The sequence below is a fragment of the Carcharhinus amblyrhynchos genome, unplaced genomic scaffold (assembly GCF_965287045.1).
Source record: "Carcharhinus amblyrhynchos unplaced genomic scaffold, sCarAmb.v2.hapA scaffold_45, whole genome shotgun sequence".
Lineage (NCBI taxonomy): Eukaryota > Metazoa > Chordata > Chondrichthyes > Carcharhiniformes > Carcharhinidae > Carcharhinus > Carcharhinus amblyrhynchos.
In genome coordinates, this window is record NW_027649786.1 from 861,828 (window position 1) to 888,280 (window position 26,453).

The following is a 26,453-nucleotide window of genomic DNA, read 5'->3' on the forward strand; positions in this document are numbered from 1 at the left end:
CAGGGGGGGTGACAATAACAAAGGCAGCATTTGTTGCTGTGAGAAACACAGCTCACAGTTAAACAATTTAGTCAAGTCAAGTTCTGAAGGAGCAAGATTTTATTTGACGTTCTTGCAAGACCGGGTGTCTAGTGAAATAGGCACACCTCACATAGATTTACAGCACATTTTATACCTTTTTTACAAGCATTGTAATGGCTTTGCAACGTGATGTTCTCTCCTAATTGGTGGTCCCTGTCCCATCTATGTGTTGACATTCTCCTATTGGCTCGAGGTGCCCTAAGTTCCTATCCCATCTAACAATGTCTCCTGTTATCACAAGAGTGCATTAGCAAACTCATCCATCTTATCCAATACTGTTACATGTCCAGTTCAGATTGGCAGTAATCAATCCTTTGCCAACTTAATCACTGCTGTCCCGACTATCTCAGTGACCCCTTCCCCCTTTTATGCTTAGTTGTATAAACAACACATCTTGCAGACCATTTGCTTTTTATAACGTGGGCCTCTTACATTCCTGCAGGATGTGGTGTATGCTTCACTGCCCATCACATCTCTGATGTTATCTCTGCATTACAGGCAGTCTTTTTATTATCCCTAAGTATTGCTGTGTTAGCAGCATCGAACCTTATGTCCTATGTTTGTGACTAAACTCACAGTTGTTTCCATAAAGTGGGTTATCAATATGCCTAACAATATCCAATCTATTTGACTTCAAGCTATTTCTCTATGCTCTACAAATATATGTGTTAACAACATCTTTACCTATTGCTCACATTGCCCATCCCTAATATCTACACAGGCTAATGGAGCCATTCACTGACACAAACTGTAATGCACCCTTCACTAGTTATTGTAAGTTAGTAAACCAGTTACAGAATCAGCTTCCCGGAAAGAAACAACGGTGTTCCAGCACCACCAGGTGACCAAAGTCAGTAATGCAGGAAAAATAAATCTGTGGAGTCCCGATCTCAGGCAGCAGGAGGCGGTGTTGCTCCATGTAAAATAGGATTTTTTAATTAAAAGTATTTTTATTCATTTAGCCTCATAAACATCAATACAAAGAAAACCTTGGAGAAATATAATCAGATAGTACGGACTAAAATCCTGATATCGCCTTTCAGGCAGGAAATGAAATTGTGTGAACGAATTGAATATTGAAATCAATTTGAGGTCCTGAATAACATAAAGATTCTGAGAAATTACTGGGTTAAAAATAAATCCATAGTTTGTGGTTTTAGATTTGCTATTTTGTTGACAAGTAATGTTGTTGCATCAGGTCAACTGTATTTATACAATTAAACAATTTCATCTGTTATAATGAAACCAAAATTCTGCTGATGCTGGAAATCGTCTGAAAAAGATTCATATTCCACTCGAGATGTTAACTCTGTTTTTCTCTCTCCACAGACGGGACCGGCTGAGCATTTTTCCAGTATTTTTGGTATTAATTTGATCTGCGGGTGAATTGAACAAGGAAACATGTTGTTGCAGTATCACCGCAAGCCATTAGGTGGAGCTGCTGCATGGATTTTAAAAATCTAATTTGATTGCTGCAATACCATTCTGAGCCAGAGGGAGGTGGTGTTGCTCTGTCTGATTTCACTTTCATTCTCACATTCTAACTATCCACCAATCCCCCAGTTATTAATCCAGGAGGACTTTCTTATCTTCTCTGTACTCGGAAAACAGGCCCAGATTTTTGAATTCACCCCGTGACACACAGCAAGATCCCAAACTGGGCAATTTCATTCTCCCAACCTGGGTTTTTTGAACATTGTCCAGACTGGCAGTGTGGAATTTCCCGATAGGGACTCAGTGTGTGACAGGAACATGGAATTGGGAAGTCCAGGCTCATGTTTATTTTCCCTCCTTTCTTTCTGATCTAATTCTCTTTCAGTTGTGAAGAAAGGTGCTGCTGAACTGTCTGATCAGCCGAGTGTTTCAGCATTTTGTGTTTTTGGGATTGCTGCCAGTACCAGGTATCCAGCAGCAGGAGGCGACATTGCACTGTTAAACTTTACTGATCTTTGAACAGCTCGACATCGCCATCGTCTGGCTGAAATCGGCACAGTAAAAAGTCTGACAACACCAGGTTTTAGTCCAACCTATTTATTTGATAATAGACTCACAAGCTTTCGGGGTTAGTCCCTTCGTCAGGTGAATGGAGAGTTCTGGCCTCAGACAGAGCATATAAAGCACAGACAGTTTAGAGATTATGCTCTGTCTGAGGCCAGAACTCTCCATTCACCTGACGAAGGGACTAACCCCGAAAGCTTGTGAGTCTATTATCAAATAAATAGGTTGGACTAAAACCTGGTGTTGTCAGACTTTTTACTGTGTTTACGCCAGTCCAACGCCGGCATACCCACATCATGAAATCGGCACTACAATGAACTGCAAGGGAAAGTTCAACACTCTGGGCTGAATGGTCACTGTGATCACCGCTCACAAAACAGGCGCTGGAGTCAAGTGTGGGAGCAGAGTGAGAAATGGAAACGGAGAAGAAATCCCAGCTACAGACTGGGAAACAGAGGAAGAGATGGAGGATGGGACTGGGTGGTTAGACTGACTGAAGCAGGGAGTAAATGAAGGAAGGAGAGACACAAGATATTTAATTTATTTTGTTCTTCAAACTTGTGTATTTTAACCTCTAATAGCGAATGAAAACACTAAATCAACTTTGAATGTTTAAACACAACTTTCATTATTCTGGTCTCTAACACAGGCTCATCCAGACTCGAAATGTTCGCTCTAACTCTCTCCACAGATCTGTCAGACCCACTGAGGTTTTCCAGCATTTTTCTGTTTTTGTTTCTTTATTTTTTAGCTACTTCGAAACTAGTCATTTCCTGCAATGCATAAACTAAATACTCTCTATCCGTTGCTGAAATTGAGGCTGATTTCCACTTGCATACGAAACCTGGCCAGGATTTTGCCACGTAACTATCAGTCTTCTTCTTTTGTTGTTTTCTGTGAATGTTGGTCCAGATTTTGCCTGAACACAAGCTCTTTGTTAGCATTCCTGCGCCTCAATGGGTCTTTGGCCGCCAGCCAATGAATTGATCAAAAACTGTTCGATGAAGCCAATCAGATAGACCCAGCACAGAGGGTCAGGACCCACCAGACCCCATCATGTTTATGCCTTACTGCATGTAGCCCACATTCCAGTGCCCAGATAAGGAGACACTGGCTCCCCTCCTTCAGCGCTTTCTTTGGAATAAGTCTCAGGCCAGCTTGGCCACAGGAAATCCTAGCGTGCTTACAACATTGACCAAAAACCTGCTTTGCTTGATTGAAGTTGAATCTCTGAAAGTTATTCGGCTACAGTCCTTCCTCTTGATCCCTGAAGCCACAGGCAAAATGGATCACTTACCCATGACCAAATCAACATGGAAGTGAAAATCAAACTGCAAGACAATCAAATAAATTCATTCAAATTACACAATATCAGTGTTATATCACATACATCACTTAATATATTACATAAAGCATTCCTGTTTACACCACCATAACTCTGCATTTAACTGTTTGGTTACCTCCGTCTTCCATTTAATAAGCCATATTGTTACCACAATTAAATACAACAAGGTGGAAAGATTATTAATTGTTGAAGGCCTTTTAATTTGTACCCTTCAAAGAACCAGACCAAATCATAGAGTTCAAATCAAGGTTGAGGACTGGTTCCAAATCTCGAATCTTTAGTTTCAGACCTAACCTCATCTATCAGATCTCTGGCAAGAATCTCACCCTTCATCCACCCTTTGACTGAGGCTCCAGTGGTCTTAGTTAACCCTTCAGTTACCTGATTCAATGTTTTTATGAGTCCATCACCTTGTAGGTCTGTGGCAGTGAGTGCATTCTCGGTTCCATAGCCTCCACACTGTCATCCCTTTCCATGGCAACCCAGGAGGAATAGCCATTCAGTTCAGACAGTTGTACTGAATTAAGTACCGAGTTTTCACTCCCAAACAATCCCCCAATATCGCCCAGTACATCTCATATCTGTGATTCAGGAGCAATTCTGTAAGTATTGTTGGTTACCCCTGGAGACACCATTGTCACATCATGCAATAAAGTTTTAGCTTTCCCAGTCCTAACTAACCCATCAGGGGGAGGCTCGACCATGTTTGGACATTGGGTAGGTTTTTGATATCCACAAGTATTAAGCTGGTAATACCTAATATCTCTACAATCAAGTCTTATCTATTACTTGTTTACATAGTTCTTGACAATGTTGGCCAGGTTCTGTGACATTGAATAAATATCTCCACAAATCCAGTATTTGAATCATATTATATCCTTTTAATACCTAAATTACCCTCTGAGTCTATCTCAACTGATCATCCCAACTCACAGGGTTTGATGAATATGCTCCCCTTAAACCTTTTTCAAAACTCCATCCTAAGAGGGTGAACACTATACTCCTGCCCCATCCTTTTTTAACCCATCCACCCCCTGGGTCAGCAATTCGAATTGACATGCCTGGTTTTCCTCAGGGTACAAAAACCTCATGCTCTGTCAGTTCCTCCCCATGATGGCTCGATTACTTGTGTTCGATGATTGGTGGGGGTGGCTTGATGCAATATCCAGATATTGAGTTTCTTTATCCACTCTCCTGTTCCTCCGGTGAGTAGCTGAACGTACACCATTCCACGATAGTCATCAGAGTAAACTGGAACCTGTGAAAACATTAATGCTGGTCCCCACCAGACGGGTGGTCATCAGGTTTGTTGGGTCCTCATACATTTTTAACAGAGTATAATGCTTCCACTGACTTCCTGTCTTTGTGTCTACAAATCTGTACGTATCACCTGTTAGAATTAGTTTGTCCAGTCCATGCCACCACGGTTGGAGACCGCTGCCCTCACGCCCCACCTTTACCATCACCCTTGAGAGATATTCTTCATTTTTCAACTTGCTGATCTGTCTCCAAATCCTGCATTGCCTGTCAGTCTCTAACTTCTGAATCAAATATAGTTGTTTAATTCTCTCACGTACTCTCGATTCTGCCTCTAAGTGGCCCTGCATTGCTTCCACCCTCCAGTTGCTGACATTTTTAGCCAATTGAAAGAATTTATCTTTAGTTTTGTTTATCAAACCCCTTCATCGAAGCCTTCGATTGAATATCTGAGGAGAATGATCCCAGTTTCTCTAGATGTACAGTTCCGATTACCATATTTGACTGAACTACAGTGTGCACTGTCAGCTGGCAACCCAGCTAAAGAGAATCCTACAGGAAAGTTCCCCTTTATACCTGTGGGAGGGAGGTGGGCCAGATCACTCCTCCAGCCTTCTCAAATCCAGCCTTTGCTACAGTATCTATAGTTGTCTGATCTAGACACCAGGCTATTTAACAATCCAGCAGCTTACTGATTGCTGCTCTGCATTTATTTGGCTGTAATTATCTCAACCATTGAAGATGGAGGTTATGACAGAATTTTACAGTCCCCCCGCCCATTCTCAACCTTGACAGTGAGGGAGAGTGTAAAATTCCTTGATGGGCTGACAAGCTGGACTCCTGTCTGCCCCAACCTATCTGCAGTTTTACACTAAAGTGGGCACGGTCTCAGCCAGTGCACCTGGTCTTGTCCTAATTGAGGTCTTAGGCCAGTTATTGACCGCTACGGGGTGCTCCCCACCCAGCTTCAGTTTCCAGGCTGCCGATCAAAGTTTCCAGGCGTAGGGGAAGCCCAAAAGCAAATCAGATTCAGATCTTGGTGGGAAGGTGGATGACACCTCCAGCAAAAGCCCCTGTTTTAACATCAGTGTCCCCTCCCCCTGCTTCAGGCCCAGTAGCTGGAGGACCTGCTTCCTCACCTACCCCTAGCCTCTCCACCACTACCCTCTGTATTCCTCTCTGTTCACCTCCCTAGGCCTCCTTCAATTTTTTAAAAGAATCCATTAACATTGGGAGACAGGACATTAAATATCTCTTTGAGAATGTCATGGGTTGTTGAATTCAGATTGTTTTAGAATGTGGTGAATGGTCTCCGCTGCTGTGGTTGATTATGTCACAGCTTTCAGAAACTGAACAGAGTTTTCAGAGCAGATTGTTGGACGTGGATTGGACTGCAGCCTCCTCAGTGAGATGGAAGCTCTTCATAAAAAGATTTCTTTTTTCAGCTTTGTATTTACAGAGCATGTCCCAGGAACAGCCGTGTAATTCTACAAAGATTGAGTTAAGACACTGTGTTGGAGCTGTGTGCTGTGCTGAGTTCCCTCTTCAATTGGGAGCATCATGTTTACTCTCTTTGGTTTTATCCTTGGCTATTTCAACACCAGTCATGGGAGTGTCCCTCAGGTCAGTCTTCACTCAGCTCCCGTACCTCTGTCCCCAGCAGAATTACAGAATTGTTACAGTGCAGAAGAAGGCCATTTGGCCCACGCTGGCTCTTCAAATGAGCAGTTTACTTAGTGCCATTCTCCTGCCGTCTTTCCATAGCCCTGCACATTCATCCTTTCCAGATAACAGCCTCATTCCCTTTTGATTGAATCTGCGTCCACCACATTCTCAGGCAGTACATTCCTGACCTGAAATCTCCTGCTGCATGAAAAAGCATTTTCTCATTGTGACTTCTTCTCTAGCCAATTATTTTAAATCGATGTCCTCATGTTCCTGATCCTTTCAAGCGTGGGAACAGTTTCTTCCTATTGGCTCCATCCAGACACCTCAGGATTTTGAATACTTTTCTCAAATCCCCTCCCAACTTTCTATTCTCTGAGAAATCAGTTGTAATTTCTCCAGTTTGTCGATATAACTGATGTTCAGCATCCTTGGGGCCGTTCACACAGGCTTAAGCACAGAATCCGAGGTGACACTTCAGTGCTGAGAGAACAGTGATTGTGTTTTAAGTCTCCCTCTGTGGCCTATTGATTCACAATGTTTTTGATGTTATATAATTTTACAGGAGTCTCTGGAGTAGCTGCCATGAACTTATTCCATTGTACCGATTAACCAAAGAAATATCACCAGCAAGACATTGTAATTGGGTTGTACTCAGTCTGACCTCAGGTAACACTAGGGCCATCTGCATCACCTGATTTAATTTGGTTTATTATTGTCACATGTATTCGCATACAGTGAAAGGCATTGTTTCTTGCGCGCTATACTAAGCATACCATTCATAGAGTAGGAAACGAGAGAGTGCAGAATGTAGTGTTACAGCCATAGCCAGGATGTAGAGAAAGATCAACTTAATACAAGGTAGGTTCATTGAAAAGTCTGATGGCAGCAGGGAAGAAACTGTTCTTGAGTCGTTTGGTACGTGGCCTTAGACTTTTGTATCTTTTCCCCGATGGAAGAAGGTGGAAGAAAGAATGTGCACAGGGTCCTTCATTATACTGGCTGCTTTTCCAAGCCAGGGGGAAGTGTAGACAAAGTCAGTGGATGAGAGGCTGGTTTGAGTGATGGATTGGCTACATTCACGACCTTTTGTAGTTTCTTGCGTCTTGGGCAGAGCAGGAGCCCATCCCGAGCTGTGATACAATAAGAAGGAATGTTTTCTGTGGTGTATCTGTAAAAGTTTGTGAGAGTCATAGCTGACATGCCAAATTTCTTTCGTCTTCTAAGAAAGTAGAGGTGTTGGTGGGCTTTCTTAACTATAGTGTCAGCATGGGAGGACCAGGACAGTTTGTTGGTGATCTGGCCACCTAAAAACTTGAAGCTCTTGATCCTTTCATCCCTGTTGATGTAGACACGGGCATGTTCTCCTCACGCTTCTTCAAGTCGATGGGAACCTCCTTCGTTTTGTTGACATTAAGGAAGAGATTATTGTTGCTGCATCCGTTCACCAGTTTCTCTATCTCATTCCTGTCATTGTCTGGCCCACTACGGAGACTGACACCCAGCAGTTACAGCTGGCAGGAGGCAGGATGATGCTGTGAAATTATGGGATTGATCTGTTAGAAAATTTTAATCCCGCAGATTGTCAGTAGTTCTTCACTCGATCCCAGATAGAAGAAGGGAAAGATTCTCTCAGTGAAAGTGTGGGGAGGGGACATGTTGTCCCCATTGTAAAATGTCCACCCTCATAGTCCAGGTAAACTCCGATCCTCCGGGGATTCGCACTCAGGGCGAGGATGGTATTAGAAGTGGTGAAGGCAACATAGACTTTGCTGGGACTCAGCCACACAGCCCAGTAACCAGTCTCGGGTCTCAGTGCAAATTCCCCTTTCCTGTCTGCAGACTCTCGGGCTATTCCCACACCCCACCAATTCTCATTCCCCACCTCCACCTCTCAGTAATGTCTCCCTGTTGTGAATCCTTCTGACCCCAAGGCAAAGGGCCAGAAATCAACCCTCTGCGGGGTGTCAGGGAGTGGCTGCAGCTTGTCTCCGAGTCTCACACTGGTCTGGTCCTTTGACAGGATCAGCAGGGATTTGCTGTATTCAGATCGAGAGTCAGAGAGGCTGGAGCTGAGGAACAGTTAAAATAACACAGTCAGTCACTTAATTCCTTGCTGTTTTATTCAAAATCTTTCTTTAAGAGCCCATTTATAGAAACATAGAGAATAGGCGCAGGAGGAGGTCACTCAGCCCCTGGAGCCTGCACCACCATTCAATATGATCATGGCTGAACATGCACTTTCAGTATCCCATTCCCGCTTTAACCTAAGAACATAAGAAATAGGAGCAGGAGTAGGCCATCTAGCCCTTCAAGCCTGTCCCACCATTCAATAAGATCACGGCTGATCTGAAGTGGATCAGTTCCACTTTCCTGCTTTCTCCCCGTAACCCTTAATTCCCCTGTCTATCAAAAACCGATCTACCCGTGACTTAAATATATTTAGCGAAATAGCCTCCACTACTTCAACAGGCAGAGAATCCCAGAGATTCACCACCCTTTGAGTGAAGAAGTTCCTCTTTAACTCTGATCTAAACCGCACCACCCCCCCTTATCTTGAGGCTGTGTCCTCTAGTCCTGCTATCCTTTGTAAGCAGGAAGAATCTCTCTACCTCTACCCTATCCATCCCCTTCATTATCTTATATATCTCTATAAGATCCCCCCCCATCCTTCTGAACTCCCATGAGTACAGACCCAGTCTATTCAATCTCTCCTCATAGGCCAACCCCCTCATCTCCGGTATCAGCCTAGTGAACATCCTCTGCACTCCCTCCAAGGCCAATATATCCTTCTGCAAGTGCGGCGACCAAAACTGCACACAGTACTCTCCATATCCCTTAATCCCTTTAGCCGCAAGGGCCATGTCCAGTTCCCTGTCAAACATATCTCATGAACTGACCCCAACAGCTTTCTGTGGTAGAGAATTCCACAGGTTCCCAACTCTCTGAGTGAAGAAGTTCTTCCACATGTCAGTCCTGAATGGCTTACCCCCTTATTCTTAAACTGTGACCCACTAGTACTGGACTTTCCCAACATTCTTCCTGCTTCTAGCCTGCTCAGTCCCGTCAGGATTGTATATGTTTATGAGTTTCCCTCTCATTCTTTTAAATTCCAGTGAGTACAAGCCCAGTCGATTCAGTCTTTCTTCATATGTCAATCCTGCCATTCTGGGAATCAGTCTGGTGAACCTTCGCTGACTCCTTCGCAAGAATGTCCTTCCTCAGACTCGGAGAACAAAACTGCACACAATACTCAAGGTGTGACCTCACCAAGGCCCTGTATAACTGCAGCAAGACATCCTTACTCCTATACTCAAATCCTCTTGTTATGAAGGCCAGCATGCCATTAGCTTTCCTCACTGCCTGCTGTACCTGCATGCCAACATTCAGCGACTGTTCCACCATAACACCCAGGTCACGATACACTCACCCTTTTCCTAAACTGCCACCATTCAGATAACAATCTTCCTTCCTGTTTTTACCACCAAAATGGATAACATCACATTTATCTATAATATATTACATTTGCCAAGTATTTGCTCACTCAGTCAGCCTGTCCAAGTCACCCTGCAGCTTCTTAGCATCCTCTTCACAGCAAACACTATCAGCCAGCTGAGGCTCATTTGCAAATTTGGAGATACTGCATTCAATTCCTTTGTCTAAATCATTAATGTATATTGTGAACAGCTGGGGTCTCAGCACTGAACCCTGTGGTATCCCACTAGTCGCTGCCTGCCACTCTGAAAAGGACCCATTTATTTCCACTCTCTGCTTCCTGTCTGCCAGCCAGTTCTCTATTCATGTCAATACATTACCCCACAATGCCATAAGCTTTAATTTTGCTTAATAATCTCTTGTGTGGGACCTTGCCAAAAGCCTTTTGAAAGTCCAGACATACAACATCCACTGGTTCACCTTTGTCCACTCTACTAGTCACATCCTCAAAAATTCCAGTAGATTTGTCAAGCGCAATTTCCCTTTGCTATCTCCATGCTGACTTGCACTGATGCTGTCACTGCTTTCCAAATGCTCAGTTATTATTACATCCTTAATAATTGACTCCAGCATTTTCCACACTACCAGTCCCATTTTCTCTCTCCCTCCTTTTTTAAAAAGTGGGGTTACATTAGCTATCCTCCAATCAATTGGAGCCCTTCCAGTGTCTATAGAATGCTGGAAAATGATCACCAATGCATCCATTATTTCTTGGACCATTTCTTTAGTATTCTGGGATGCACAGCATCAGGCCCTCGGCACTTATTGGGTTTTAATCCCAGCAATTTCCCCAATGCAATTTCCTGACTAATAAGGATTTCCTTCAGTTTTTCCTGAATGCTAGACCCTCTGTCTTCTCATATTTCTGGAAGGTTATTTGGGTCCTGTTTAGTGAAAATATTCTCAAAGTATTTGTTCAGCTGGTTTGCCATCTCCTCGTTGCCCATTATGAATTAACCTGATTCTAACTGTAAGGGACTTACATTTGTTTTCACCAGTCTTATTCTCTTCACATATCTATTGACGCTTTTGCTGCCAGTTTTTATATTTGCTGTAAGCTTACTCTTGTATTCTAATTTCCCTTTCCGAATTAAACCCTTTGTCCTCCTCTGCTGAATTTTAAATTTTCCCAGTCCTTGGGTTTGCTGCTCTTTCTGGCCAACCGATGGGAATTGCCAGGAATTCCAGTATTACTGAAATCTGCTCCAACCTGAGGGTTACATTTCTGGGATCACTCTGACTGTCCAATGTGGTGAGAGTTGAGCAGGGACTGGGTCCACATTCTGTTTTATTTTTACAGTTTACAATATTAATCCTGGAGGTGGTGATACATACATAAGAAATACATAGTTACATGAACAAGAGGCCATTTGGGTGGCAGGTTGGCACAGTGGTTAGCACTACTGCCTCACCGCCTGGGACCCAGGTTCAATTCCCGGCTTGAGTCACTGTCTGCGTGGAGTTTGCACATTCTCCCTGTGTGTGGGTTTCCTCCAGGTGCTCTGGTTTCCCCGCACAGTCCGAAAGACGTGCTGGTTGGTGCATTGGCCATGCTAAATTCTCTCAGTGTCCCCAAACAGGCGCTGGAGTGTGGCGATTAGGGGATTTTCACAGTAATTTCATTGCAGTGTTAAAGTAAGCTGACTTGTGACACTAATGAATAAATGAGGTTCCTCAAGTCGCTCCACCATTTAACAAATTCTAATAGTTCTCAATCCACATCCCACCTACCCACAATATCAACATGCCCCCTTGCTCACCAAGAATCTATCAACCTCTGCCTTAAAAGTATCCAAAACTTTGCTTCCATCGCCTTTTCAGGAAGAGAGTTCCAAAGACAACCCTCTGAGCGAATACATTTTGCCTTATCTCCATTTTAAATAGGCAATCCTTATTTTAAAATAGTGACCCCCCCTCCCTCCCATCTCTGCTCCCTGCCCCTCCCCCATAGTTCTAGTTTCCCCCACAAGAAGAAACATGTTCTCCATATTCACCCTGTCAAAACCCCTCAGGATCTTATATAGCCAATCAAATGATATCTTATTCTTCCAAACTCCAGCAGATACAAACCTGGTCTGTCCAACATTTCTCCATAAGGCAACCTCCCCATTCCAGGAATTGGTCTCATAAAACCTCTCTGAACTACTTCCAATGCATTTACATACTTAAATAAGGTGACGAGTACTGTACACAGTACTACAGATATAGTCTCATTATTGCTCTATACAACTGAAGCCTAACCTCTCTACTTTTGGATTCAATTTCCCTCACAATAAACAATAACATTCTATTTGCTTTCCTAATTACTTGCTATCCCTGTGTATTAGCCTATTGTGATTCATGCACAAAGATACCAAGATCCCTCTGCACCTAGGAGCACTAAAATTTCTCACCATTTAAATAATTTTTTTATTCTCCCTGCTAAGATGAACAAATTCACATTTTCCAACATTATACACCATTTGCTGGATCTTTGCCCACTCATTGAACTTATCAATATCTTTTTGTAGCCTCTTTATGTCCTCTTCACAACTTACTTTCCTACCTATCTTTGTGTCATCAGCAAATTTGGCAACTATCTCATCTACCTCTTCATACAATTTATACGAACTGTAAACAATTGAGGTCACAGCATTGATCCCTGTGACATTACTTGCTGCAAACCTAAAAAAGACCTATTTATGCCTACTCTATGATGTCTGTTAGACAAACAATCTTCTATCTGGCCAACGTTACCCCTATAACATGAGCTTTTATTTTTTGTAATAATTTTTGATGTTGCACAATATTAAGTCCACATCCACAGCTCCTTCCTCAAAAACCTCTGGTAAGTCGGTTAAACAACATTTCACTTTCACACAGCCAAGTTGACTCTGGCTGATTATGTTGAACTGATCCAAATGTCCTGCTATAACTTTTTTTAACAATACCTTCTATCATTTTCCCAATGACAGTTGGTAAGCTAGCTGGTCTGTAGTTTCCCCTTTCTGTCTTCCTCCTTTGTTTGATTAACAGAGTTATATTTGCAAAATTAAAACCAATACAACAACTATCTCAGTAGCCACTTCTGTTAAGATTCTAGGATGAAGTCTATTAAAACCCAAGCTCCGGTCAGCACGTTGATCAAAGATTTACTCAGTACCACTTCTCTGGTGACTGCAGTTTTCCTGACTTCCTTTCTCCATTCCATTTCCAGGTTTACAGGATTCTGGAATGTTACTTCTATCTTCTATAATGAAGACCAATGCAAAATATCTGTTCCATTCACTTGCCATCTCTTTGTTTTCAATTATTAATTCTCCATTTTATATAGGATAAACACTCACTTGTTAACTACTTCCATTTTTAAATATTGATAAAATTTCTTGCTATATTTTTGGCTAGTTCTGACTAGTTTTCTCTTGTACTCTAATTTTTCCTTCCTTATTCATCTTTTAGTCTTCCTTTGCTGCCCCTTATATTCTGTCCAATCTTCTGATGTTTCCCCTGTCTTTGCACAATTATTTGTTTTTTCCTTAAGTCTCATTCCACCTTTGACCTTTCTAGTTAACCATGTACGTTGGGCCTGTCCTTTGTAGTTTTTCTCACTAGTTGAAGTGTATCTATTATGTGTATTCTGAAATATCCCGATAAATGTTTGCTACTGCATCTCTATTGATCTGTCACTTAACCTAATTTGCCAGTTCACTTGAGCCAGCTCAGTTTTCATGTCGCATAATTTCCCTTATTTCAGTTTCAAAAACATAGTCTCAGGCCCACTGCTCTCTCCTTCAAACTGAATGTAAAATTGGGTTCACTGTTATCTAGAGATACCTTCACTGTGAGATCGTTAATTACTCCCATCTCCCTGCACAGTGCCAGATCTAGTATAGCCTGCTCTCTGGTTGTTTCCAGAATATATTCTAACTATCCTGAAAACATTCACTAGACTACCTTTGCCCATCTGACCTTTCCCATCTATATATAAATTAAAATCTCCCAGAATTATTGCCTTTCTGACAAGATCTAATTTTTTTTATGCTCGATCCTACGAAGTGGTTACTGTTACACAATCTGTACATGACTCCATAGTGACTTCTTGCCTTTAACATTTTTCAACTCTGCACAAATCACATTCTGGTTTCCTGAATGTTGGTTATCTTTCTCTATTGTGCTAATATCATTATTAACTCACACAGCCACCTCTTTATCTTTTCCTCTCTTCCTGCCCTTCATGAATATTCCATCCCCTTCAATATTTAGGTTTCAATTCATGTACTTCTGCAACGATGTCTCCATAATGGCTATCAGATCATCTTTACGAATCTGGAACAAAAACAGAAAAATGCTGGAAAATCACAGCAGCTCTGACAGCATCTGTGGACACAGTAAAAAGTCTGACAACACCAGGTTTTAGTCCAACCTATTTATTTGATAATAAATAGGTTGGACTAAAACCTGGTGTTGTCAGACTTTTTACTGTGTTTACGCCAGTCCAACGCTGGCATACCCACATCATAAGCATCTGTGGAGACAGAGTAGAGCCAACATTTTGAGTCTAAATAACCCCTTGACAGAACATCTTTATTTCTATGTGTGCTCCCAGTTCTTTTGTCCTGTTTGGAATGCTACATGCATTCAGATACAGAACTTTTAGTTTTATGCTTTCATTCTTTTTTATAATCTTTATTCTCATCTGTTGATTTACTATTGGATTTGATCTATATATTGCTTCATGGTTTTTATTTCCAATAACAATACCTTTCTCTTCTGCCTTGTCTCTACTCTGCAGTTGCTCCCACTATTTAGTGGCCACACTGTCAAACCCTGATTCCTTTCCTGGATAATGGGGAAAAGACATTCGTTTAGGGAGAGTGGAATATTTCCTCAGGATAACTGAGGAAATAAACCTTGGTGACACTTTCAGGGAGTGGGTTACAAGCCAGTGCTTGTTCTCCATGCCCACAGTGAACACAGCTAACTCCATATCACCCTGTAACTTCTCTCCTCTCAGCATGGATAAACAAGGCTTCATTCCCAGGCTTTCTGCCCAATCTTATTCATGATCGTGAGTTGGATACACAAGGTGGAAGTACATCGGGAGAAAGCTATATTGTGGAAAAGGCAAGATTCTGTGAGGAAGGAAAGACCATGGTTGGGATGAGGGAGGTAAAATGGATGAACTGTCTCTTACTGAATTCAGGAAAGTATTGCAGGTTTTTGGAGGCGGTGCTTCAGCCCAGGATCCCTGAGTTACTTCTGTTGGAGAAGCTGAAATATTCAGGTGACTTGTTGAAGGCCTTTTAGAAGTTGAATCTGGTGAATGAATAACACTTTAATTCCTTTGAAGGTTGTATTTAACTGGGATGTTAAACAACAGTTTGGTACTAAAACCTAGTCTGGTTGATATCTGATTCACAACATAAAGATATGAGTTATAAAGCAGACAAATGAACATATATGAGCTTTACCAGGGTCGAAGGTATCGAGCATTTCTCTCCACACTCTGTACTGCAAAGAGCTGAAGAATTTTTCAGTAGCTGGGGTGGCATATTATAATCCTCCCGAATCCTGTAAATGTCAAAGAGTTGGTTAGAAATGGACTTTTCTCGTTATTTTATCAAATTACGCAGAGTTCCAGTAAAGACCATGCCCGACCTCCTTTTCCTGTCAGCTTCCTCCTGAAATAAATAAAACACGTGGCTGAGTTGACAGAGGCTGATTGTCTCTATCCAAACAGCAATACTAAAATACATATTCTTAAAAACTGCTGAGAATTTCTCATTTCCATTGCAGCAGACACCAGACAGAAAGATGATTTAAATGTAGGATAGAGGACAACCTGTGAAATGCAAACACATTACAAGAATGTTATCAGAGCTGATAGATTGGAACTATTGGAAGGTTTGAACAGACTGCCTTCTCTCCTCGAGAAATGGGATTACTGGGAGGTGATGCAGTCAAGTTTTGCATCAAGGGACAGATTGGTTGACACTGACCAAGGCAGTAGAATTTGTTACAGGAGGTGGGGGGGTTGTTGGTGGGGGGAGGTGGTGGGGGGGCACCAGTTCTGGACCACTCATGAAACACACATGGAATAACGCCCGGCTGACTTTTAGGACCGAGCTGATAGTTTATAGGCCGATGTTCTCAGCACCTTGCTGTGTGACGGAATCAGGGACAACTTACAGCCAGCAGGAAAAGAAGCTCAACGATTTCCATCTTCACTGTCTGCGGTGTAACCTGACTGGACAAAATGGTAAATGTGGTCTTCCTCTCAAAGGCAGAGCTTCGAAGTTTGTTACTGCTCGTGAAGCAGAGGTGGTTTAATTGGCTAGAACACACCCACATGATGGAAGTCAGTCATATACACAAGGACTTCCTGTACGCTGAGCTCGCTGGAGGGAGACAACCAGTCAGATGTCTAATAACGATAATGAACAAATATTCTTCTTCTCACTAGGATGCATCTTTTTCATGTCAGAAAGTCCATTTGTTGTTGTTTATCATCAGATGACTCTTTAGAGAGACAGTAGCATATTGTCATTGGTAATCTACAGGCCCAGGTTCTTGTTTTGGACAAAGGTTTAAATCAAACCACAGCAGATGGTGCAGTTTAAATTCAGTCAATAAAATCGAGAATTGAAAAGCTAATTTCAACGATAATGACCATGAAATATGATCAACTGCTATAAAAACCCATTTGGTTCATTAATGTCCTTTAGGGAAGAATATCTGTCACACTTATCAGTGTTGTAAAAATCAGTCTGTTTTAACCCTTATACGGTGGACAAATAACTTTGAGGAGACGTCTTATTGTACAAACAATATTTATTTAAACCCACACAATCAATAATCACCCACCCAACCAACAATAAGTTCACTTACAGAAAATACCAGAATTCAAGTACAATACAAGACCTTGACTTAACTTTGCGTGACTGACAAATACCCAAACAGATATTGGCCTTTATCTCTGCACTGGTTTTGGTAGTTGTCTGCGTAGTCTGGTCCTTTAGTCTGGTGTGGTACTCTGGCTCTGATCTTCTTTCTTTCCTTCCTTCTCAGGTGTGGTGGCTCTCCGTCGTTGTAGCTTGTTCGTGGGGTCAGAGAGAGATTCCTGGTTGTGCAGCATCCTTTATACCCCGTTTGGTTTCATGCCCTTTTTTTGACCATTGCCAATCAATCGATCAGGACTTGATCACCCTGATCGATAAGAGTCCAATCAGGTGCTACCACACCGATCTCTGGGTGTGTCCTGGTGGCCATGCCTGTAGGTGTTGTAGGCACATAGGTCACATACCTTCCTCCTAAATAAGGATTCATGGTGCCTTTACGTCTGGCACACAACCCAGTGTGACCAGAAAGTCTCTTTCATCCTGGAGATGGCCCATATCCTGTGTATTCACTCATCAGGGTTGCAGCCTGTTTGTCTGTCTTTAAACTGCAGCCTGTCAGTTTAGTTTCTTGCCCAGTTGTCCCAGAGTGCTTTACAAAACACCATTTTAGATGGCCTGTTTGGCTACAGCAGGTTTGGCCTACATGTGACTCCAGACCCACAGTGATGTCTTAACTGCCCTCTGAAAAGGTCCAGCAAGCCACTCAGTTCAGGGCAATTAAGGATGGAGAATAAATGCTGGCCTTGCAAATGATGCTCATATCCCAGAAAAGAACAAATAAGGGAGAAGGAACCTGAAACAAAGCCTTACTCACCTCACAGTGGAATGGATTCCCTTCCAGTGTGTCTTTGTGGAACTTGTACACATTTCTGTGGGAAAATTCTTTTTCACAAAGTTTCTCCTAGCAATGGATAATTCTATGTGCATTCACGAGGCTGGTGAATGGTGTTAAGGAAAATGCTCATTTGGGAAGCTGTTGAAGACATGATGGGCTGAATGGTCTCCTGTGCTATAACAATTCTGTGATTCTGTGACTTAGCTCTTTGAAAGGTAATTTTCCTTTTGTGACAGTATATTCATGCAGTACCTCACTCAGGAAAAGGCTATTCCATGTGTCAAACCGATAAGAAGGCTATTCCATGTGTCAAACTGATTTACCTTCAGAGCCTTGCTCATATCATCAATGTTCAATGAGAAGATAATGGAGTCGTTCAGCTACCAGACCCCAGAGGAACACATCGAGCATCAAGTGGTGGGTGGATCCTCATGCATATGACACCAATGGGGAGCAGCTCTCGGAAGGTGGGAGGTCTCCATGTAACCGGTTCAGCTTCACTGAGGTGGGATTTGCTTCAGAAATTCAGGATCTTCTCCATGCACTGGTAAGGATGCAGCAAATGTGTGGGTTGGAAAGGAGGGCCTAAGAGTGGGTAAAGCTGGGATGGGGCTGATGAAGGTGTTGAGGATGGCGTTAAAGCTGGGGGAGGGTGAAGGTATTGGGGGGAAAGCTGAGAGGTCGGGGGGCAGGAGTGACGGGAGGAAGGAATATTGTGTTTCTCCAAATACGTAGTCATGTTTCCAGATTTTGGGGCACAGGAATTCACATTCCGGTTTTCTGGCTGGCATGGGCACTTAGTGTCAATTTGGGGAAATCATTCCCAAGTGTTTAGAGAACAGGCAGCTCAAAGTGTGAGCAGTGGAGCCGAATGTCCACCTCCAGGAAGTTCTGCTCCTTTCTTTGACGTGACTTCCCTTTGTCTCTGTTCCCTGCTCACCTTCCATTGCCATCTCTGACGCCTCTTGTGTTTGATCAGGTTTGTGTCCATCAATCTCAGATCCAGCAGATTGAATAGGAACTTTCAAAAGAAAATTGGATCAATACCCGAGAAGGGACAGGGGAGTGAAATTATTGGATAGCTCTTTCAAAGAGCTAGAACAGACACAGTGGGCTGAATGGCCTCTTCTTCTGTTGTATGATTCTCTAGTTCTATAAATAGAACGGGGAGGCCTGCGGAACATTAATTGATTGGACAGTAGAGCACTGAGTGAGAATTAAAATTTCTGATCAGATTTGGGTCAGTTTAGTGATGTCGATCAGAGCTCCAAACCACTGGTGACTTTATTCCCACTCTCCCTCCCAGTGGAGTAGCACGGTCTTTGGAATGTGTGCGCAATGAGTTAAGGAGGTGACTCAAGGCACAGATTGGTTGTAAGTACCTGGCATCTGAGTCATTGGGTTTCATCATTTGACTGATCAGCTTCTTCTCTGCTGCCATCAGATGTTTGAATGGATCTACCTTCTATTAATCTGATCTTTCTCTACACCTTCGCTATGACTGTAACATTATATTCTTTATTCTTTCTTTACTTCTCCCCTATATACTCTGAATGGGATGTTCTGTCTGTATTGCATGTAAGAAACAATACTTTTCACTGTGTCCCAATACATGTGACAATAATAAATTTAAAAGGTGATATAAAATAGGAGGAGGCCATTCGGCCCTTCAAGCCTGCTCCGTCATTCTTTACGATAGAAACATGGAGACTAGAAGCAGGAGTGGGCCATTCAGCCCTTCGAGCCTGCTCCACCATTCATTTCGATCATGGCTGATCATCGAATTCAATTTTGTGATTCCCCCCTCCCCACAGATCTCTTGATCCCTTTAGCTCCAAGAGAGACATCTCTTGCTGAAGAATCCATCAAAGGTGCCAAAAGAGAGTAACGGACCAAGCTGGAGTCCCAGGCTAGCCACACATACTCCCACCGATTATGGCAAGGGTTGCAAGACATAACAGGCTACAAGATACAGGCATGTAAAATCGCCGGCTCCAATGCACCCCTTCCCGATGAGCTTGGCGCGTTGAATGCCCATTTCGAGTAAGAGGTCAGCGAGAGCGTGTCCTCCACCTCAGAAGCCTCAGATGAGCCCACATCCGATGTCAGAGCAGCCTTCTCGAAGGTCAACCCATGGAAAGTGACTGCCCCAGATGGGGTGTGATGAGGAGATGCCGGTGTTGGGCTGCGGTAGGCACAGTAAGAAGTCTCACAACACCAGGTTAAAGTCCAACAGGTTTATTTGGCAGCACAAGCTTTTGGAGCACTGCCCCTTCATCAGGTGAGTGGGAGTTGTGTTCACAAACAGGGCATATATAGACACAAACTCAATTTACAAGATAATGGTTGGAATGTGAGTCTTTAAAGGGAATCAAGTCTTAAAGGTACAGACAGTGCGAATGGAGAGAGGACCAAGCACAAGTCAGAGAGGTGTGTATTGTCTCCAGCCAGGACAGTTAGTGAGATTTTGCAAGCTCAGGCAAGTCATGGGGGTTACAGATAGTGTGACATGAACCCAAGACGAGGTATCCAGATGAGCACTCAGATCCTGCGCAGACCAGCTGGTGGAGTTTTTACAGACATTTTCAACCTATCTGCTTCAAGGAGACGGCCATCATTCCTGTACCAAAGAAAAGCCAGACAGCTTAATGACTATCGCCCTGTGGCTCTGATATCCATCACTGAGAAAGGTTATTCATGCCCAGATTCAATTCTGCCCTCCCAGAATGCCTGGATCCACTAGAGTTCACCTTCTGCTGCAACAGACCCACAGCGATGCCATCTCCCTGGCCCTGCACTCAACCCTGGAACACCTCGGTAACAAAGACATCTGTGTCAGACTCCTATTTATTGACTGCAGCTCACCTTTCAACACGTTATTCTTGTGAAACACATCTCCAAACTCTGTGGCCTGGGGCTCAGTTCCTCTCTCTGCAACTGGATTCTGAACTTCCTAACCCACAGACTGCAATCAGTAAGGAGAGGCAACAACACCTCCTCCATGACCATCCTCAACACCGATGCCCCACAAGGCTGTGACCTCAGGATCAGGAGGGGTTCCTCATGTTAGTGTCGTCGGCCCAACCATCTTCAGCTGCTCCACCATCGCTGTGCTGATGATTACTGCAGTGATCAGTTTCATTTGTAACCTCATAGATACTGAAACAGTCTGTTCCAGCCCAAGGCCTGGGCTGATAGGAGCAAATAACTTCCGTGCCACACAAGTTCCAGGCAATGATCATCTCCAACACTATAGAATCTAACCATCCCCTCTTTAATCACAGTACAATCACTGAAACTCCCACTGTCAATATCTTGGAGGTTACTACTTACCAGAAACTGAACTGGCCCAGCATATAAATACTGTGGTGACACGATAAGATCAGAGACTGGCAATTCACCAAGGCACGTTTGACAACATCAGGACAGCAAATATCTCAGTTCCTGGACATCACTGCAGGAGTTCTTCAGGATAGTGGCCTAGACAGCAATATGTTCTGTCTACAAGATGCACTGCAGGAACTCACCAATTCCAAACTCACCGTCATTACAGTTTTGAAGGTAAAAAGTACCAGATGAATCCCTCCCCCTCCCCGTCCCCCACTCCCACCTTTGAGGGGGAGAGCTCACTGGTGGTGATTTAACCTGACAATCACCACACCTTAGGTGAGGGGCTAGGATGAGAAGGCAGGCCTTCAAAAATAACCTCAACCAGTATGGAAATTGAACCCATGCTGTTGGCATTGCTCTGCACAATGAATCAGCTGTCCAGCCAACTGAGCTAACTGACCTCCAATTATCTTGGCCTATCCCCATGAGAGCAGCAGATACCTGTTAAAACCATCACCTGGAGGTTCCTCAAGGTCTCCTGTAATTCAAAGAACAAAGAAAATTACAGCACAGGAACAGGCCCTTCGGCCCTCCAAGCCTGCACCGACCATGCTGCCTGACTTAACTAAAACCCGGGGACCATATCCCTCGATTCCCATCCTATTCATGTACTTGTCAAGACACCCCTTAAAAGTCACTACTGTATCCACTTCCACTACCTCCCCCAGCAATGAGTTCCAGGCACCCACCACTCTCTGTGTAAAAAAATCTGCCTCATACATCTCCTTTAAACCTTACCTCTTGCACCTTAAACCTAAGCCCCCTTGACTCTTCCACCCTGGGAAAAAGCTTCTGACAATCCATTCTGTCCATGCCTCTCATAATCTTGTCGACTTCTGTCAGGTCTCCCCTCAACCTCCGTCGCTCCAGTGAGAACAAACCAAGTTTCTCCAACCTCTCCTCATAGCTAATGCCCTCCATACCAGGCAACATCCTGGTAAATCTTTTCTGTATCCTCTCCAAAGCCTCCACATTCTTCTGGTAATGTGGGTGACCAGAATTGAAGACTATATTCCAAGTGCGGCCTAAGTAAGATCCTATAAAGCAGCAACATCGCTTGCCAATTTTTAAACTCAATGCCCCGGCCGATGAAGGCAAGCATGCTGTATGCCTTCAAATACTGGATTTGTGGAGATATTTATTCAATGTCACAGAACCTGGCCAGGATTGTCAAGAACTATGTAAACAAGTAATAGATCAGACTTGATTGTAGAGATATTAGATATTACCAGCTTAATACTTGTGGATATCAAAAACCTACCCAATGTCCAAACATGGTCGAGCCTCCCTCTGATGGGTTAGTTAGGACTGGGAAAGCTAAAACTTTATTACATGATGTGACAATGGTGTCTCTAGGGGTAACCAACAATACTTACAGAATTGCTCCTGAATCACAGATACAAGATATACTCGTGATGTTGGGGGATTGTTTGGGAGTGAAAACTCGGTATTTAATTCAGTACAACTGTCTGAACTGAATGACTGTTCCTCCTGGGTTGCCATGGAAAGGGATGACAGTGTGGAGGCTGTGGAACTGAGTATGCACTCACTGCCACAGACCTACAGGGTGATGGGCTCATAAAAACATTGAATCAGGTAACTGAAGGGATAACCAAGACCACTGGGGCCTCAGTCAAAGGGTGGATGAAGGGTGAGATTCTTGCCAGAGATCTGATAGATGAGGTTAGATCTGAAACTAAAGATTTGAGATTTGGAACCAGTCCTCAACCTTGATTTGAACTCCGTGATTTGGTCTGGTTACTTGAAGGGTACAAATTTAAAGGCTGAATGTCATAGCCTTCAACAATTAATAATCCTTCCTCGCTTGATGTGCTAACAAAGAGCTTGTGTTCAGTCAAAATCCAGACCAACATTCACAGAAGACAACAACATCTGGAAGAAGAAGACTGATAGTTACGTGGCAAAATCCTGGCCAGGTTTCAGATGCAAGTGGAAATCAGCCTCAATTTCAGTAACGGATAGAGAGTATTTATGCATTGCAGGTATTGACTAGTTTCTAAGTAGCAAAAAATAAAGAAACAAAAACAAAAGTGCACGAAAATCTCAGTGGGTCTGACAGATCTGTGGAGAGAGTTAGAGCGAACATTTCGAATCTGGATGACCCTGTGTTAGAGACCAGAATGAAGAAAGTTGTGTTTAAACATTCAAAGTCGACTTAGTGTCTTCATTCACTATTAGAGGTTAAAACACACAAGTTTGAAGAACAAAGTAAATTAAATATCTTGTGTCTCTCCTTCCTTCATTTACTCCCTGCTTCAGTCAGTCTAACCACCCAGTCCCATCTTCCATCTCTTCCCCTGTTTCCCAGTCTGTAGCTGGGATTTCTTCTCTGTTTCCATTCCTCACTCTGCTCCCACACTTGACTCCAGCGCCTGTTTTGTGAGCGGTGATCACAGTGACCATTCAGCCCAGAGTGTTGAACTTTCCCTTGCAGTTCATTGTAGTGCCGATTTCAGCCAGAAGATGGTGATGTCGAGCTGTTCAAAGATCAGTGAAGTTTAACAGTGCAATGTCGCCTCCTGCTGCTGGATACCTGGTACTGGCAGCAATCCCAAAAACACAAAATGCTGAAAGACTCGGCTGATCAGACAGTTCAGCAGCACCTTTCTTCACAACTGAAAGAGAATTAGATCAGAAAGAAAGGAGGGAAAATAAACATGAGCCTGGACTTCCCAATTCCATGTTCCTGTCACACACCGAGTCCCTATCGGGGAATTCCACACTGCCAGTCTGGACAATGTTCAAAAAAGCCCAGGCTGGGAGAGTGAAATTGCCCAGTTTGGGATCTTGCTGTGTGTCACGGGGTGAATTCAAAAATCTGGGCCTGTTTTCCGAGTACAGAGAAGATAAGAAAGTTCTCCTGGATTAATAACTGGGGGATTGGTGGATAGTTAGAATGTGAGAATGAAAGTGAAATCAGACAGAGCAACACCACCTCCTCTGACTAAGAATGGTATAAAGTCTGACAAAACACCAGGTTTTTGTCCAACCGATTTATTTGAGAATAGACTCACAAGGTTTCGGGGCTTTTTGGTTCGCCCCAAAAGCTTGTGAGTTGGACTGAAACCTGGTGTTGTCAGACTTTTTACTGTGTTTACGCCAGTCCAACGCCAGCATATCCACATTAAGAATGGTATTGCAGCAATCAAATCAGATTTTTAAAATCCATGCAGCAGCTCCACCTAATGGCTTCTGGTGATACTGCAACAACATGTTTCCTTGTTCAAGTGTTGCAACAACATTATTTATCAACAAAATAGTAAATCTAAAACCACAAACTGTCTATGGATTTATTTTTAACCCAGTAATTTCTCAGAATCCTTATGTGCCCCAGGGATCTGTTCTAGGACTCTTGCTGTTTGTTATTTTCATAAATGACCGAGATGAGGAAGTGGAGGGATGGGTAAGTAAGTTCGCTGATAACACGAAGGTCGGTGGTGTTGTGGATGGTCTGGAAGGATGTCAAAAGTTGCAGCAGGACATAAATAGGCTGCAGGACTGGGCGGAGAAGTGGCAGATGGACTTCAACGCGGATAAATGTGTAGTCGTCCATTTTGGCAGAACCAACGGGATGAACGAGTACACTCTCAAGGGCAGGAGTCTTGGTAGCGTTGAAGAGCAGAAGGATCTTGGGGTCTGGGTCCACAGGACTCTAAAATTGGCCTCGCAGGTGGAGGATGTGGTCAAGAAGGCGTATGGTGTACTGGCCTTCATTAATCGAGGGATTGAGTTTAGGAATCGGGAGGTAATGCTGCAACTTTATAAGACCCTCGTCAGGCCTCATTTGGAGCACTGTGCGCAGTTCTGGTCGCCTCACTATAGGAAAGACGTAGAAGCTATTGAGAGGGTACAGAGGAGATTTACAAGGATGTTGCCTGGACTGGGAGGCATGCCTTATGAAGTTAGGTTGAGGGAGCTGGGACTCTTTTCCCTGGAGAGACGAAGGTTGAGAGGCGACCTGATAGAAGTTTATAAAATGTTGAGAGGAATAGATAGGGTGGATTCTCAGAGGCTATTTCCCCGGGTTGAAATGGTCGCTACGAGAGGACACAGATTTAAGGTGCGGCGAGGAAAGTACAGAAGTGATGTTAGGGGTAAGTTTTTCACTCAGAGGGTGGTGAGTGAATGGAATCGGCTGCCGTCAGTGGTGGTGGAGGCGAACTCGCTGGGGTCTTTTAAAAGACTTCTGGATGAGTATATGGGGTTTAATGAGATTGGGGGTTATAGATAGGTCTATAGATTGGTCAGTGTTGATGTGATCGGCGCAACTCGTGGGCCGAAGGGCCTGTTTGTGCTGTAGTGTTCTATGTTCTATGTTCTATCTCCCTTGGTCTTTTTCCATCTCCCCTGCTCTTTCTCCCTTTTCTCCATCTCCCCTAGTCTTTCTCCACCTTCTCCATCTCCCCTGGTCCTTCTCCATCTCCCCTGCTCTTTCTCCCTTTTCTCCATCTCCCCTGGTCTTTTTCCATCTCCCCTGCTCTTTCTCCCTTTTCTCCATCTCCCCTGGTCTTTCTCCATCTCCCCTGCTCTTTCTCCCTTTTCTCCATCTCCCCTGCTCTTTCTCCATCCCCCCTGCTCTTTCTCTCTTTTCTCCATCTCCCCTGCTCTTTCTCCATTTCCCCTGCTCTTTCTCCCTTTTCTCCATCTCCCCTGGTCTTTCTCCATCTCTCCTGCTCTTTCTCCAGCTTCTCCATTTTCACTGGTCTTTCTGTACCTTCTCCATCTCGCCTGCTCTTTCTCCCTTTTCTCCATCTCCCCTAGTCTTTCTCCATCTCCCCTGGTCTTTCTCCCTTTTCTCCATCTCCCCTAGTCTTTCTCCACCTTCTCCATCTCCCCTGGTCCTTTTCCATCTCCCCTGCTCTTTCTCCATCTCCCCTAGTCTTTCTCCATTTTCTCCATCTCTCCAGCTCTTTCTCCACCTTCTCCACCTCCCTTGGACTTTCTCCACCTTCTCCATCTCACCCAGTCTTTCGCATCTTCTCAGTCTTCCCTGGTTTTTCTCCACCTTCTCCATCTCCCCTGATATTCTACCATCTTCTCCATCTCTTCTGACCTTTTCCCATCTTCTCCATCTTACCTGGTATTCTGCAATCTTCTCCCTCTCACCTGGTATTCCTCCACCTTCACCATCTCTCCTGATCTTCTACCATCTTCTCCATCTCCCCTGGACTTTTTCCATCTTCACCATCTTTCCTGCTCTTCCTCTATGTTTAGTTTACCTTGTGTCAATCACTTGTTTGAACTTTCTAACCAATATATGCAGGGCAGGTACCCAAAATGTCAGGCTGGTCACACCATCAAACTCTTTCTCCTGATCCAGGTGGGATTGGTCAGGGTGGATCCTGTGGGCCAGCACAGTGCCAAGGTGAGCAGACATGGTCCTGCCAAAGATCCTGTAGTCCGTGCTGAGGAGGGAGACTGGGCACCACTTCATAAACAGGAGGAGATCGCCCCTCTTGGGCAGGAGGACAATAATGGAGAGGAACAT

At 43.7% G+C, this 26,453-nt stretch overlaps 1 pseudogene; it reads right to left on the reverse strand.

Moving 5' to 3' along the window:
• Window positions 1-26,453, reverse strand: part of LOC145337232 (zinc-binding protein A33-like) — a 49,905-nt pseudogene extending 23,452 nt beyond the window's left edge.